This window comes from Tupaia chinensis, unplaced genomic scaffold (assembly GCF_000334495.1).
Source record: "Tupaia chinensis unplaced genomic scaffold, TupChi_1.0 Scaffold000100_1, whole genome shotgun sequence".
NCBI lineage: Eukaryota > Metazoa > Chordata > Mammalia > Scandentia > Tupaiidae > Tupaia > Tupaia belangeri.
The window spans coordinates 1915774-1930317 of NW_006159564.1; the positions used below are offsets into that span (position 1 = coordinate 1915774).

General features: G+C 38.1%; 2 pseudogenes; both read right to left on the bottom strand.

Annotated features, from left to right (window-relative positions):
* The window catches only part of LOC102498417 (lysine-rich nucleolar protein 1-like), a 3284-nt pseudogene extending 2578 nt beyond the window's left edge, over nucleotides 1-706 (bottom strand).
* Nucleotides 707-1136: 430 nt separating this feature from the next.
* Nucleotides 1137-2873, bottom strand: LOC102498839 (lysine-rich nucleolar protein 1 pseudogene; annotated as a pseudogene).
* Between the last annotated feature and the right edge of the window lie 11671 nt (nucleotides 2874-14544).

The following is a 14544-nucleotide window of genomic DNA, read 5'->3' on the forward strand; positions in this document are numbered from 1 at the left end:
TGACAGTCTAAGAGCCAAGCAACACTTGGATCAAGGGGAGAGCAAGAAATTGGACCACAAGACGTTGATGAAGGAGCTGACGTTAGAAAACACATGAGTTTCAAAAACAACTAACTAGTACTCAATCCAGTGGGAAACTCGCCTGTATAGGCATGCCTGGCTCTTTGAGAACAGAGTGTATACTAGCCCGAAACTTCTATTTCCACCTTACTCTTTCCAAGGAAAACATCTTCTGTAACGAAGATTCTTTACTATGTGTTAACTGAAAAATAACTTCACTTGGAAGTTATTTGTAGTGATGCTTCCCTTCATTATCACTGAAGTTCTTTTCCCTGATTCATTCATAATCCTCAAGTGCAGCCTAAGTGCTATATGGTAGGAATGTGCTGGCTCTGAGAACAAATAGCTGAAACTTAGAAATTGAGGGGGGAAAAACTGATGCAGGATCATTTGGAGGTTCAGTGACCCATGGGTTTGATCAAGGTTGGATACATTTTATGGGAGAAAATGATGCTGCATTTAGTTTGTGAAACATTAAAATTAAAGTACAAAACGTGTAGCAAAACCCAGTAGTAAGAAACTATCCAAGGAATAATTAGCAGTTAAGGAAGTGAATGGAGGCCACATTGTTTTCCTGAATGTTTGATGTCCTTTCTGCAAGAAGGGCTCAGTAAGATACACTCCTGCCACATACTTTCACTAACATGCTGCCTGGCACAAAGTAGATGCTCAATAAATATTCATTAAACCCAAATACGAGAAGCGAAGAGCCACAGAAAGCCTAAGAGGGAAGGTGAAAGCGTGGCTGTTATTTAAGCATTGGCTGTATTAGAGGGCTTCTAGATAAATGGAATGATTTACCATGGCAACTAAAATAAATTCTCTTAGCTTTTATGACACATAGACTAAGAATTTTTCTGTGTGAGTGTTCATTTTAAACCAATCAAGAGTTCCAAATTATTCTTGCCTAAACTTGCCTGTTAATAATAGAGCAAAGCTTTTTGGAACAAAAGTCAAATTTAGCAAAACTTAAAAAAATAAATAAATAAAAGCCAATATAATGTAACAAAACAGTCCCATAAGCAATATATGAAAATCGATCTTTTTTTGGGGTGGGCAGGGCAGAGAGACAAACACTAGAGTTTAATCTCCCAACTTGACCTAGAGGCATTCCAGTCAATATAAAAGATTTTGTTGGGGGCAGTGGAAAGGTCAAGGCTGGCTCCACAGTTGTGCTTCCAGCTCATGGCATGGTCATAGTCCTGCTGCAGATTCTGCTGCAGGCTGTTGGCCACCTTCTTGCTGAGGGCCATGTTGGACTGCCCACCCATGCTAGGGGAGTAGCTGGATGAGGGGGAGAGGATTTTAAAGTCACCCATAAGTTTGAGAAATTTCAGTTTCTGTTCCTCACTTTCAAAACAAGCAGTATCCCCCTGGCCAAACTGGATTCCTGTCCACTTCCTGTTTTCAGATGCTTCTGTTTTGCTCGACTCATAATCCATCTCTTCTTGCAAGGCCTTTTGTCTCACCTGGTCTACGTGCACCTCATCCATGTTGCCTTTCTTTTCCAAAACCACCTCTAGATCTGTGTCTGGTTCCCCTTTTCAAGGATCTTCTGCTGTCCACTTTCTTTCCTCTTCTTCTTCTTCTCCTCCTCTTCCTCTTCTTCCTTCTCCTTTCTTCTTCTCCTTCTCTTTCTTCTCCTCCTTTTCCTTTCTTCTTCTCCTCCTTCGTCCTTTTAAGAGCTGGCTCCTCAATGCTGTGGAGCGCCCCCGCCCTAACATGGCGCCGAGAGCACCCAGACCTCCACATAAACAAGCCCATATTTGGTTATCGTTCCTGTTCCGGAATGCGTAGGCACTGCCTCAGCCTATCAGTGCTTGCCTGGTGGCAAAAGAGGACTGGTTCGCGGGACGTATATATATGGAGCCCGGGTGGGCTGGGAAAGAAGAAGGCTGGGGAGGAAGAAGGGAAGGAAGAAGAAGATTGTAAGAAGCCTGGGGTAATAAAGCGTTCTGGAGAAGACCTTGTCAGCGTCGTCATTGAAGTGACACAATGCCTTGCTGCTCCACCTTTTTCTTGGACATTTTCTTCTTGGCGAGGGCCTTCAGGCCATCTTCTATCCAGATGTACTCTGGAACCTCAACCTTGACCAGCTTCTTTTCACTAACTTTCCTAAAGCTGGTCTCCACTGACCTGGAGAGTTTAGAGTAGCCCGGAAAGTGTCTCCTTCCTGGTGGATTTTCTTCTTCATCTTCCTGCTGTGTTCCCTGGGGCTCCCCTGCTTCTGTTTCTGCCCCAAGGCTATCTGCCCCTCACCCTCCTTCTCCTTGGCACAACTGTACAGAGCATCCTCAGTCCCCCAGAACTAAGGGTCCCGGACTGAGAAGGCTGCACTGTCCTTGGCTTCTTTCCATTCTTGTGTTTTTGAGTTTCTTGCCAACTCTGGCCAACTCCTCAACTTGGTCTGCAGCCTGGGGAAGTCTTCACTTCTGAGCCATGGGACACAGCCAGAGTTAACAAGGACTTCCTCTTTGCCTTCTCCCCCTGCAGACCTCGGGATGACCAAGGGACTGCTTCCTGGGGCTGGGTGACTTGGCTGCCTGTCAGGCATGAAACCAGGTCTCAGATTCTCAGGGCTCCTCACTATGGGTGCTATGGCCTTTCTTCTTTTTCTTCATTAGAGGCATCTCAGATGCCTGGCCTTGGACCACATTCTTAGAGAGGGATATGGTTCTTACAGAAGAATCATCAGAGAAATAATTATCATTGTGTAGAACTCAGTATTGAATCTCTGGTTCTTTGGCCACCTTCTTCTTTTTCTATTCTGGGAGCCCAAGGTCCAGATCTAGTTTATGGGTCTTGGTGATCATTCCTGTAAGCCAGACTTCCCTGCCTACACGTGAAAGCCAATCTTTTTTTTTTAACCCAGAATAAGAAATTTTATTCTCTCCAGTGTTGGTGCATAATAAATAACAAGTTTAATTAGAGGAGGAGACAGAGGTAAACTTCAGATGCTGAGGTGAATTCCTGGGCAGGTTTAAAACCTTTAAATATTGACAGTATCATTTAGAAGTCTTTTTAGATATTGGGCTTTCCTTTATTTGACAGTTCTCACTAACAGCTTTACAGAATGGAATTCAACTATAAAAAAAACACACACACAGAAAAAGCAAAACAAAATTTCTCTAGCATATTAGGGTGTTAGAAAGTTTGTATTTTCACATACGTTTTAAGTCAAAGTCATCAGTCTTATTGAATCTGATCACGTTTGCATATTGAAATTATTAATATCCATTTTATAAGGTTGTCATAAAATTTAAAATGAAAATATTTTTAAATACATTACTCTAGAAATTTCCATTTACTGTTTGTGGATATGTAAAATGGTACAGCCACTTCAGAAGACAAGCAGTGTTTTATAAAACTCAAACTGTTCTTACTCTATGATCCAGTGGTCATATTCTTTGTGTTTATTCAAATAAATTAAAAATTTATAACCAGGGGCCAGTAGGCAGTGTGGTGGTTAGGGTGCTGGATTCCCACATGACCGACCACAGTTGGTGTCCTGGATCTGGCAGCTTCAGAAATCACACAGGCGCATTTGTATATATGCTCCAAAACCTGAGAGAACGGAGGAAAAGGGATTGCAACGTGACCCTTGCCCCTGCGGGGGTTGATTTCTTACTTACTCTCTTTTTGTCTCACTGTCTCTCTCCGGCAAGTACACATACTCCATGTCAAAAAACAAAAAACAAAACAACAACAACAAAAAAAACCAAATAAACAAACAAAAAACCTTATGTCCAAAAAATAATCAGCATATACTTGTATCGGTTTTATTCACAATGACCAAAACCTGCAAGCAGCTGAGACCCTTCAGTAGCTGAATGAACAAACTGGTACACCTAAACAATGATGTGTAATTCATAGCTAAAAAGAAATGAGCTAGCAGTGCCACAAAAAGACATAGAGGAAACATAAATGCATATTACTAAGCAAAAAAACAATCCAGTTGGAGAGGCTACATGCGATTCTAAATTACGACATTCTGAAAAAGACAAAACAATGAAAACAGTAAAGAAGTCAGCGGTTGCCAGGGGAGGGACAAAGAAGGGGGAGGTAGGTAGAGCACAGAGTTCTGAAAGCACTAAAACTATTTTGCACCATTCCACAAGGTAACTGTGTCGTTTATCCATTCCATAGCATATGCAGCACCTAGAATGACCCTAACATAAATGGTGGACTTCCAGTGGTAACGATGTGCTAATGTCAGTTTATCAACTGTCAATGTGCCCTTCTGGTGTAGAATGCTGGTGGTGGGAGAAGTCGGATGTCTCGTGAGAGCCAGGGGATGGAGCCTCTGGAAATGCTCTGCACTTTATACTCAATTTTGTTTTAAACCTAAAACTACTCTAAAAAAATAAAATCTATGTTTTTTAAAAAGTGACACAAAAGGGGTTTAAAAAACTGCAAACCTGGGACCAGTAGATGTTATAATAGTTACATTGCTGGAGTCCCACATAGTCGACCGCAGTTCGAGTCCCAGATCCAGAGACTTCAAACTCGGGCCAGGCGCGTGTGTGTGCAGGTCTAAGATCCCAGGAGGAGAAGGGAGGAGAAGGTATTGCAATGTGGTCATCCCCCTGGGGGTGATTTCTCGCCTTCTATCTCTGTCTCTCCGGCAAGTACACATGCCCTATAGAAAAAATCTCTCCAAAACAAAAAAAAAATTTAACCCAAGCTCTTTTCAGAGGTGAGCATAATAACTTAACTAAAAAAAAACCCAAAAACAAACTATTGGACAAAATAATTACACTAATTGAAAGGAAATGTTTCTAGCTGCTTCAGTTCACTCATGAAAAGTAAGGGGTAGAAAGGGAAAAAGTGGATTTGCTCAACTAAGTACTAAATATTTTCATTTTCACATTAGCCAAGACTTTGAAATAATCAGATAAGTCATCTAATAAAATATATTAGGCGGACTATACAGATGGGAGAGACAGAATGAAAAGCTTTATCCTTGAGTAAGCTCTTCTTTGTGTCAAATAACCACAAACATCCTTTCAAATAAGCATGACAAGATCCACCCGACTGGCAGCTGCGTTCAGAACTGTGCAGCTGTACTATAATCCGGGTTATTGGAAATTCTCAAAACAGTGATAATATGGCCTAGGAAAAGTAAATGAAAGAATTGGAGAGACTCCACTGATTTCCAACATGAGGAAAAAGTACCTAGTATTTGCACATAGTGAGTCATGCACATTTTTTTTTCACAAATAAAATTTTTCCAGTATTGTTTTGGAATTCTTAAAAGGTCTTAAGTTATGAGTCTGCAGACTTTCAGCTCATTAAGTAAGCAAGTCACAAACCAGAAGATATTCAAATATATACACAGATGTTAGAACCACACGCGCAGATCGAGGGGACAAGTGCGATTATAGAACCCCGTGCACACATAATCATCGCTTTCAAATTCAAGACGTTAACCAAGAGCAGCTTCAATCCCTCTGGGGCCATAAGTATGCAACCAAATGACGTCCCATTTAGACAGGTCGCTCCAGCACAAGTCAGAAATTACCAGAAGACATGAATACAAATGTGCAAAGAATAGCTGCCAACAGGAATATGAATAAATCCTAAACATTTGCATATTTTAAAACAAATTTCTTGGTGCTCGCCATTTGGAGCCAGTCTAGCCTTTACTGTGCGTCAGCTGTGAGTAAAGAATGATAGCACAGCTATGGCGTTTTTGGTTAACTGCCGTGCAGTCTTCTCTAACTTCTTAGCTTTCTTCCTCAAGGACCAAAGCAATTATATATCATTTTCTTAAAAACAACAACAACAACAACAACAAAATAGTGGGACCAGCAGGTGGCATGGTGGTTGAGGTACTGGGTTCCCACATGGCCATCCTTAGTTTGCATCTTGGACCTGGTGTGTATGTATACCCCAAATCCGAGAAGGAGAAGAGATTGTGGTGTGGCCACCCCTCAGCTCCTCAGGGGGTGATTTCTCACTTTCCTTCTCACTGTACCTCCTGGGCAAGTGAATGTGCTTTATGGCAAAAACCGAAAAAAAAAAAAAATTAGCAAGCACTAAGGCCTGTTTCATAAAACTTCATCTGAAAAAGCTGATAGCTATCTTAGTATCATTGTTTATTTTCCACCTAGGACTAAAGATTTAGGCAATAGAACTGGTTGAAGGTATGCTAGATTCCCTCCTATATAACATACTCAGGATCAGGACCAATAGATGGCTGTTAAGCCGACACAGTTAATGTGCACAATCAAAAATTATTAGTACTCTAAAAAGTTTAATTAAAACATGTAGATATACATTTACTTGCCAATCTTAAAATTACCACAATATCACATTCAAATCTGCAATTAGTCTCAGAGCAAGAAAGGATAGAGATTCTCTTATCGAACAGTTGCAGTGCTAATACTTTCCATGATAGATTAACCCCTCCCTCCAGTCTCACTTGTCTCATTCACACCTAAATAGATAGCAAGCATAGTGTCATGTTTTTATCAGCTTTCCAAAGTGTTTGCCTTAGTCATCATGGAAATAACTCTCATCCAAACATTAATTTCATTGATTTATATCGTATCTAATTAGATTATATAATTATGGTAAACAGATTTATAATAATATACAACAGGGAATAAATAGATTTTTAGAACAAGTATTTAACTGGTGTACATGGATGCACTGGAAACCAGCCTAGAGCTCAGTTTACAAAAATAACTCCTTTTGCCAAGGAGTTATTCTGTGGTTGAATGGCAAATCTTTCACAGAAACAGACTTTGAGTTCAGATATCAATGCTGAAGCTGGTTTGGTATGAGAAAAACATGATATAATAGAGAGGTGCACTGACTTAATTGCCACAAAAGAACAATACATAGAATGAATGTGAACTTCGTATAAAATGGACACACATCAAGTGAACAAGTCAGGCCCAGTTTATTATGAGAGAAGAGTTTTCGACAGATCCAAATATCTAGTTAAAAAGTAAGGAGCAGAAACAAAGAAACCTGAGGTTTAGTCACATTATTTAAAAATGGGAGAAGGAAGAGAGTGGTGGAAAGACATTAAGAAGAAAAATAGAGAGGCAAGACATTTATGGGACACCAAAATGGGTTATTATCTGTTGATAACGTGTACCCTCAACTGGACTGGTGTGAAGTGTATTCGTGTTGTGAACATTCACTTTACAAGCTAAGTGATGTATAGTGATTGAATGCATAAAAGAAATTGAAATAAAATAAAATTTTAAGAAATTATCATTCCCATTATTTATGGATTGACTTTCAACGAAGGGCAGTCTCAGTAGTCAAACTATTATTTTTTTCAATATCTGCAAAAATAAAAACTTCAGATCTTTTCTATCTTAAGTAGGCTAGATGCCACTTGAACGTAGAATTAAATAGCAACGCAGTCATATCCTTACCCTGGGCAAACATGGAAGCTTTAGAGTTAAAGCTATGCCTCAGAGAAAATGCATTCTAGAATTGTTCCTTGGCAGAGCTTTGTACACAAGTGAAGCCTGATTTTGGCAAACGAGCAAAGTCTTGAAATTATTAGTGATAGTACGCACTGTATGCTTTTATACAAGAAGCATTTCTGCATTTACAGAATTTAAGTTTAAATATAAAATCAAAGTAAATATATTATACCTTACAAAGGACATTGGCTTTTATTTTTTTTTTTTTAAGGTTTTGCCATAGGGTGTGTACGCTTACCGGAGAGAGACAGTGAGAGGGAAGGGGGGCGATCATCCCCTCAAAGGGAATGGCCGTGCTTTAATCCCTTCTCCTCCATTCTCCTTCATTTTCCTCCTGGGATTTTGGGCAACCACAAACATGCACCCAGCATGATCCTCAAACCACCAGGTCTGGGACTTGAATCATGGTCAGCCATGTGGGAGTCCAGTTCCTTAACCATCATGTCACCTGCTGGCCCCAGATCATGGTTTTAACAAAATATGCATTCAAAACCATTTGAATTATATTTTATTTTATTATATTATCTATTTATCAGCGTGTTTTGCTTTTATGGTTGCATGAGTAGATAAATAAGTACAAACATAAAATATCTAAATAATAATAAAGCGAACAATTTGTTACTCTAATGGGAGTCTCTTTAGGCAGTTCCCATATTCTCTGGGGCTTTAACAATCCCTGAGTACACCTGATTGCTAGCACCCCAAGATCATCCAGGCCTGCCTGCGTCTTCCTTTCCTAGGACTCTAATCAGACATTTCTCCAATCAAGGAATTCAGAAAGCTAGATCTGGACATCCAGTATGCCCATTGTCGCTGTGGTGCCATTGCTTCGGTGCCTTTCTAGAAGATAGGGTCAAATATATTTTTTTAAATAGCGAAAGTTTGTACTGATCAGTTCTTCTTGACATGTCCAGTTAAAATCCATTAACACAAAATTCTTCCTTATCATCCTCAAGATTTAAGATTTCTTTATTGCCTATTCAAACAATTCAGTCTGAAAGCCATTAGACGGGGCTGAGAAAGGCACCAGGAGGGTAGCTACTGTGGCCCAAGGTAGGGAGTGAAAGCCCACCCAGGGTCCCTGAGAAACAGGTCAGTGATTTGCAAGGTTAGAACTCTTTTCAGAATAACACTAAGCTGTTATTTGTCTTTTCACTTTCATCATCTCATGAGTGTACCTTGTAGTTTTCCAACAGCCACAAGACTTTATAACCATATGAGGCTGGATTTTCTTCAACCAAAACAGCATAATGTCATGGCTTGAGTGCAGAAGCAGATGTGCAATCTAGCTGCCTCTATTAAGCCAGACATCAGAGAGCTACAAAAATGTAAAACAGAAGTACACTTCTCACTAAATCATTTCTATTTTGGAAGTTAATTATTTTTATGTTAACATGTAATGTATTCAATTATGGCTATTTTAAATGAATAGATTTAATTTAAAAATTTTAAAAACTGGGACCAGCAAGTGGCATGATGGTTAAGGGCACTGGACTCACATGGCCAACTGTGGTTCGAGTCCCAGATCTGATGGATTGCTTTCTCACTTTTCTGCTCTCTCTCCCTCTCTCTCTTTCTCTGTCCCTCTCTGGTAAAATTAAAGTAGAAGAATAAATAAATAAAGTTTGAAAAAAAATCTAACTAATATTTTCAAGTTCTCCAGTTGTATTTTCTAAAGTGATCATTATCATTAACTATAACCAATGCAAATTAAATTAAACATAAAGAAATACGTAACTCACATAAATAAAAGTTCTCTGGAGTCTCCGTAATTTTTAAAAGTGTAAGAAGTACTGAGTCCAAAGAAAAAAAAAGAATTGAGAAACACTACTCTAACAAAATGGTGGCAGAGAAAAATGGGAGAGGAAGAACTGCCACAGTAAGGAACTTATATGATAAATAAATATGATGAATGTCCCTTTTGGATTTTAATTCTAAAATATCAATTATAAAAAGATATTTTGGGGATAGCAGGAAATTTTAATTAGATACTGAGAATTCGGTGATAATAAGGAATTTTAGTTTTGTTAGGTTTGATAATGACATAGTAATTATGAAAAAGAAAACACCTAACCTGTTCTTATCCATTGTATGTGCCTTCTGAAACATAGATACAATAAGATGATGACTAAATATTTTAAAATAACGCCCAAGGAAAAAAAGGAGATGGAACAAAATTGGCAATTGTTGGTAATATGGATCGTTGGGAAATTTTTGCGTAGAAAAACAAAGAAAAATATGACTTGACTTTCACGATGACCTAATATTTCAGCCCGGCCACAGTGAGGCAGCATAGTGCAATACTCTGCCATGCTGGAAGTCACGTGAAAGATCAACGTTTGGGTTCCTGGTCAACCAATACATGTGAGGCACACACTCATGGTCCTGTGATCCGACTGGCTGAGAAGGCTGTCGGGAGCATCATGAGATGAGCCTCTGTTGAGGGTGCTATCTCTCTCTCATTCTCTGTCTATCCCGCTCATGAAAGAAATGAAAAAGTAAGTACTATTTGCGTCTGAGTGAAGGATATATGAGTTTATGAAAATATTTTCTATATATGTGTATTATTGAAATTAAAAAAAATAAACTCTTATAGAAAAGCAATCAGAACTAAAACGTAGAAAACATTAAAACTTCCAAAGTATATATTATATAGGAGTTCAAGCTTCATTTTTTTTAATTGACAAAGTTTAGTTTCTACTTTCTCTTAAAGGACATGTCTAGTTCAAAGGATATCTTTAGGATAAGATAGTTTTTTAAAAATGAGGATTTTAATAGATAGTGATGCATTTATTCTTCTAACTTGACTTCAGAATTTTTTCCCAGACTATCCTGCAAATATCTATGACTACATGGGAAATACCAGGAAATTTCAAAGTTGCAAAATAAACTTAGTTATTGCAATGGGAAATGTCTAAACTAATTAAGGGTATCTGATAAGAAAAAAAATTATAGAGCAAACTGAAAGTGAACTCTTTTATTTTTAACCATGTAAAATCAGTAGCATGCTTTCTGGCTCCCAAATTGAAGTTTGCTTAAACATTAGAGTTCTCTAAAAACAGGCTAATTAATCAATTTTATTAAACAACTCTTCTGTGCAAAACAGGACTCTGTGAAGTAAAGTATGCATTTAATAGGGTTCCTAACCCTGTAATCTAGATAGATGCCTAAGAGACAAAGACTTGACTCTACAATGTATAAGACAGGATAAAAAGTTCACTAGGTGTTTGAATAATTTGAGAAGTCTTCATTAAATTTTTCATGCTAGAATAAGTCATTTTGTACATTCTAAAGATGTATAGCAACGACATGTAAATCAAAAAAATAAAAATTTTGAACTCAACCTTGTATGAAATGAATAGAATTCAAAGAAACTGAAATGAAGAAAAGAGCATTCCAAGTGATTCATAGACCAAGAATAAAATCAGGAAAGAAGAAATATTCAAGGTATGTACAGGAAAAATGAGTAGGCAACCTTGCTAAAGCAGAGATTATTGAAGGAATAATGACAAATAATCAGGATAAAGGAGACAAGTCCAACCATGGAAGACCTTAAATGTTAATGTATGTACTGAGGGAATTGTCCTCAGCACTAGAGAGGAAGTAGTATTACAGATTTAGTTGATAATGCACACAAATTGATTTGTTATGTCAGGACTGTATTACATCATACTGGAGTATGATGAACAGCAACAACAAAAATAGTGGCTAGGGCCAGCAGGTGATATAGTGATTAAGGCACTGGACTCTTGCATGGCCAACCACTGTTCAAGTCCTGGACCTGGTGGCTGGAAAAATCACACCAGGCACATATGTGTACATACCCCAAATTCTGAGAGAATGGAGGATAAGGGATTGTAGTGTGGCCATCTACCCTGAGGGGTGATTTCTCACTTTCCCTCTTTCTGTCACTGTCTCTCTCCAGGAAGCTCATGTGCCCTATGACAAAAACCTTTTTTAAAAAAAAGTGACTGGGATAGTCAAGGTACAAGACACACGGTGGGGAGGGGAAGTGGTCTGGGAAAGGGGACTATCAAAATAACTTATAAGCTTCTTGAATGGCCTTTGATTTAAAGACTTTGAAATGACACATGTATTTGTCTTCCATTTCTCCTAGACACATGGAAACAAGGATATAGAGGTATAAAAAAGAATAAACCCATAATAATGTTTCAGAGTAAGAGAAAATAGAGTTTCACCAGTGAATAAGGTATTTCAACAAACTTGTTAAACAGAAAATTACTTGGAAGATAAAACAAGTAGAGAGAAAAAACCCCAGCTACACCTGAGGAGTGGAGAACATGGTCACCGATTTGTCCAATAGAACTAAAGGAAGACTCGAGGCAGAGGGCATGAGTGTGCAAGGAAGCTAAAAATGAGGCGATCCATTTAAGGCTGTATATGAGACTTACTGATCAGTTCACAGAGTGAGGGCAAGAATAAATCATTTCATAAATGCATGAACACATAGTTACTCTCGTCTCTTATACCATATGTTCAAGAAATTACCTGAAGATATTTGCCAGATAAGTGAGAGATAAAGCTAGACAAAACAAGGCACTTCATCTATAAAACAGCAAATTCAATCCCGAATGTTTGAGGACAAAGGCTGTGTAATGGGCCCAGGAAAAATTTCAGAAGATTGGAAGTACAGGTAGAGAAGAGGGTAGGAACACTGATGTTCTCATTTGACAAAGAGGAGATTAAGAAATAATATCAAGAGTAGAAGGAGTTAGTCATCTAAAGACTCATTTTTATAGAGAAGAGTCTATAGCTACGATCTACAGTTGACAGATCAATAAATAGAGGTATGAGCACATTGGAGTTATCACTAAAAGTTAAAGTATATCTACTCTCCAAGTGAAAGTGCAGGTCTGGAAGATAGAAGCAGAAAACTGCTTACAAGACTCTTCTCCACAGATTGGATGTCATGTACCTGAACTTGTTTATTCAAAAGTAACGCATTAGCTTTACAACTCATTGAATTAGTGACAAAGAAAAAAGAAAAGAAGGCTGATATTGAACCCAAGTAGTTGGGAAAGTGAATTCATAGAACTGGAAAATTGAAAAAGGACACTGGTATCTAATTTGAGGGACAAAGATAAGGACCCAGGGAGATGCAAGCAGAAGAATATAACAGGCCATTAAATACAAGGAGACTTCAAAAAAAGTGGAAAAGTGAAATTAAAGTACAGGTTTATTTTGTTTAAAAAAAAACGTTAAAATCTATGCATAATATTTGTCATAATATGCATTTTTATGAACTTTTTAAAGACCTCTGTCATGTGTCTGGGAAGACAAGTCTGGGGTAAAATATAAGTTTCAGAAGCATTCATGTAAATGTTAGAGTTGAATTGATACAACAAATATTTCAAGAGAAAAACAAAAAAGAAAGAAAAAAATTTTAGAATCATCCCACAGGTAAACTTAAGACAGTCTTGTTGAAAGTATAGAAGGAAGAAAAAGATTAAGAGTGTACGGGGCCACAGGAACAAGAAAGCTTATCATACTGTGTCCGAGACTAAAACACTGATCTTGTCAATTATAATAGAAAGGGTAGAAAATATGAAGATGAGAAGGTAGCTTTAAACTCCCAATACTCCAGAGTAACTAAACTTCCTGTAGCATTTACTGACAGTATAGGAAATGAGTCATGGGAGTTAAAAGCTGATCCATGGTTTTCCTGATTATTGTAATTGGCTTTCTCATAACATAACTGAAAAAAAAAAAAGCACTGCTAGTTACCATGTTACCTGTATAATGCATGTAACAAATATTCTGCCAACTCTAGTCTAAACCTTCCTCCTCCATGTGGCCTCCTCCATAAACATGTCTTTAGAAGGAATATATGCAGTCATGTATATGCTAAAGCTTGAAGCCAATTTTTTTTTTTACAAACCCTGTGATTTAATCTTTAAGAATGATATCAGACAACATAGCTATGAAGACAATATGGAAATATTTACGATTTGCTTATTCTTGTAAGAAACTTGGTGCAGCCACACGTTGGATCTCCAGAGAGGGCATGTAATCCTAAGTGTCATGGAGTTTAGTATTAAATAACACTCGCTATGGGAAAGATCTCAAGTCACAAACTAAGGTTTGAAGAAAAGGTACATTTGAAAATGAAACCAGGAGTCTTATACAAACATTATGAACACATATATTTTTGCTTCTTAGTGACATCAAACTTGCATCACCATTCTAAGCTACACTAGTTTAAAACTCTGCCATGCACATTCTCCTCCAGCCATTTTCTCTCTTTCTGTCCATATTGGCTACACATCTTTTGAGCTTCCTGTGATAGTTGCCATTTTCTTACTTCCAGCTTATTCCTCACTCCTTCCAATTGTTTTTATCCCATCATTCCATATAGTGGATCTTATAATATGGATGAAGACAAAGATGTGTCTAAAATCAGTGGACATTGTTCATTCTTCTTCCTATTTCATTTTGCAGGCTACACACACCTTGAATCAGTTCCTTTTTACTTTTATTATTACTTTTTAGGTTTTTTGCCATAGAGCATGTGCACTAAGAGACAGACAGAGGTCATGAGAGGGAAAGTGAGAAATCACCCCCAGGGGGGGATGACCATGCTTTAATCCATCTTCCTCCTGGGATTTTGGACATGCACTCATATACACCCAGCATGATTTTCAAGCTGCCAGTTTCCAGGATTCAAAGGAGGGTGGGCCATGTGGGAATCAAGAACCATAACCACCACACCACCTGCTGGCTCCCAATCCCTCTTTCTTTAAACACCTCCTTCTCATGTGTTTCAAAATATACCACTTTTTCTTTGCCTTGCAAAATCGTATTTATATACCAGGATTCAATTAATCATCTCTCAGTCCAATACCGTAAATCCCAATACTCATCCATATGTACAAGTATCTCCTTAACACTTACACTTGGATGACTGGAACATCTCAGAAATGATCTCATCATATTTACCTCTAAGCCTGGTTTTCTTTTCTTTTCTTTTCTTTTTTAAGAGATATTTTTGCTATAGGGCATGTGCACTCACCAGAGA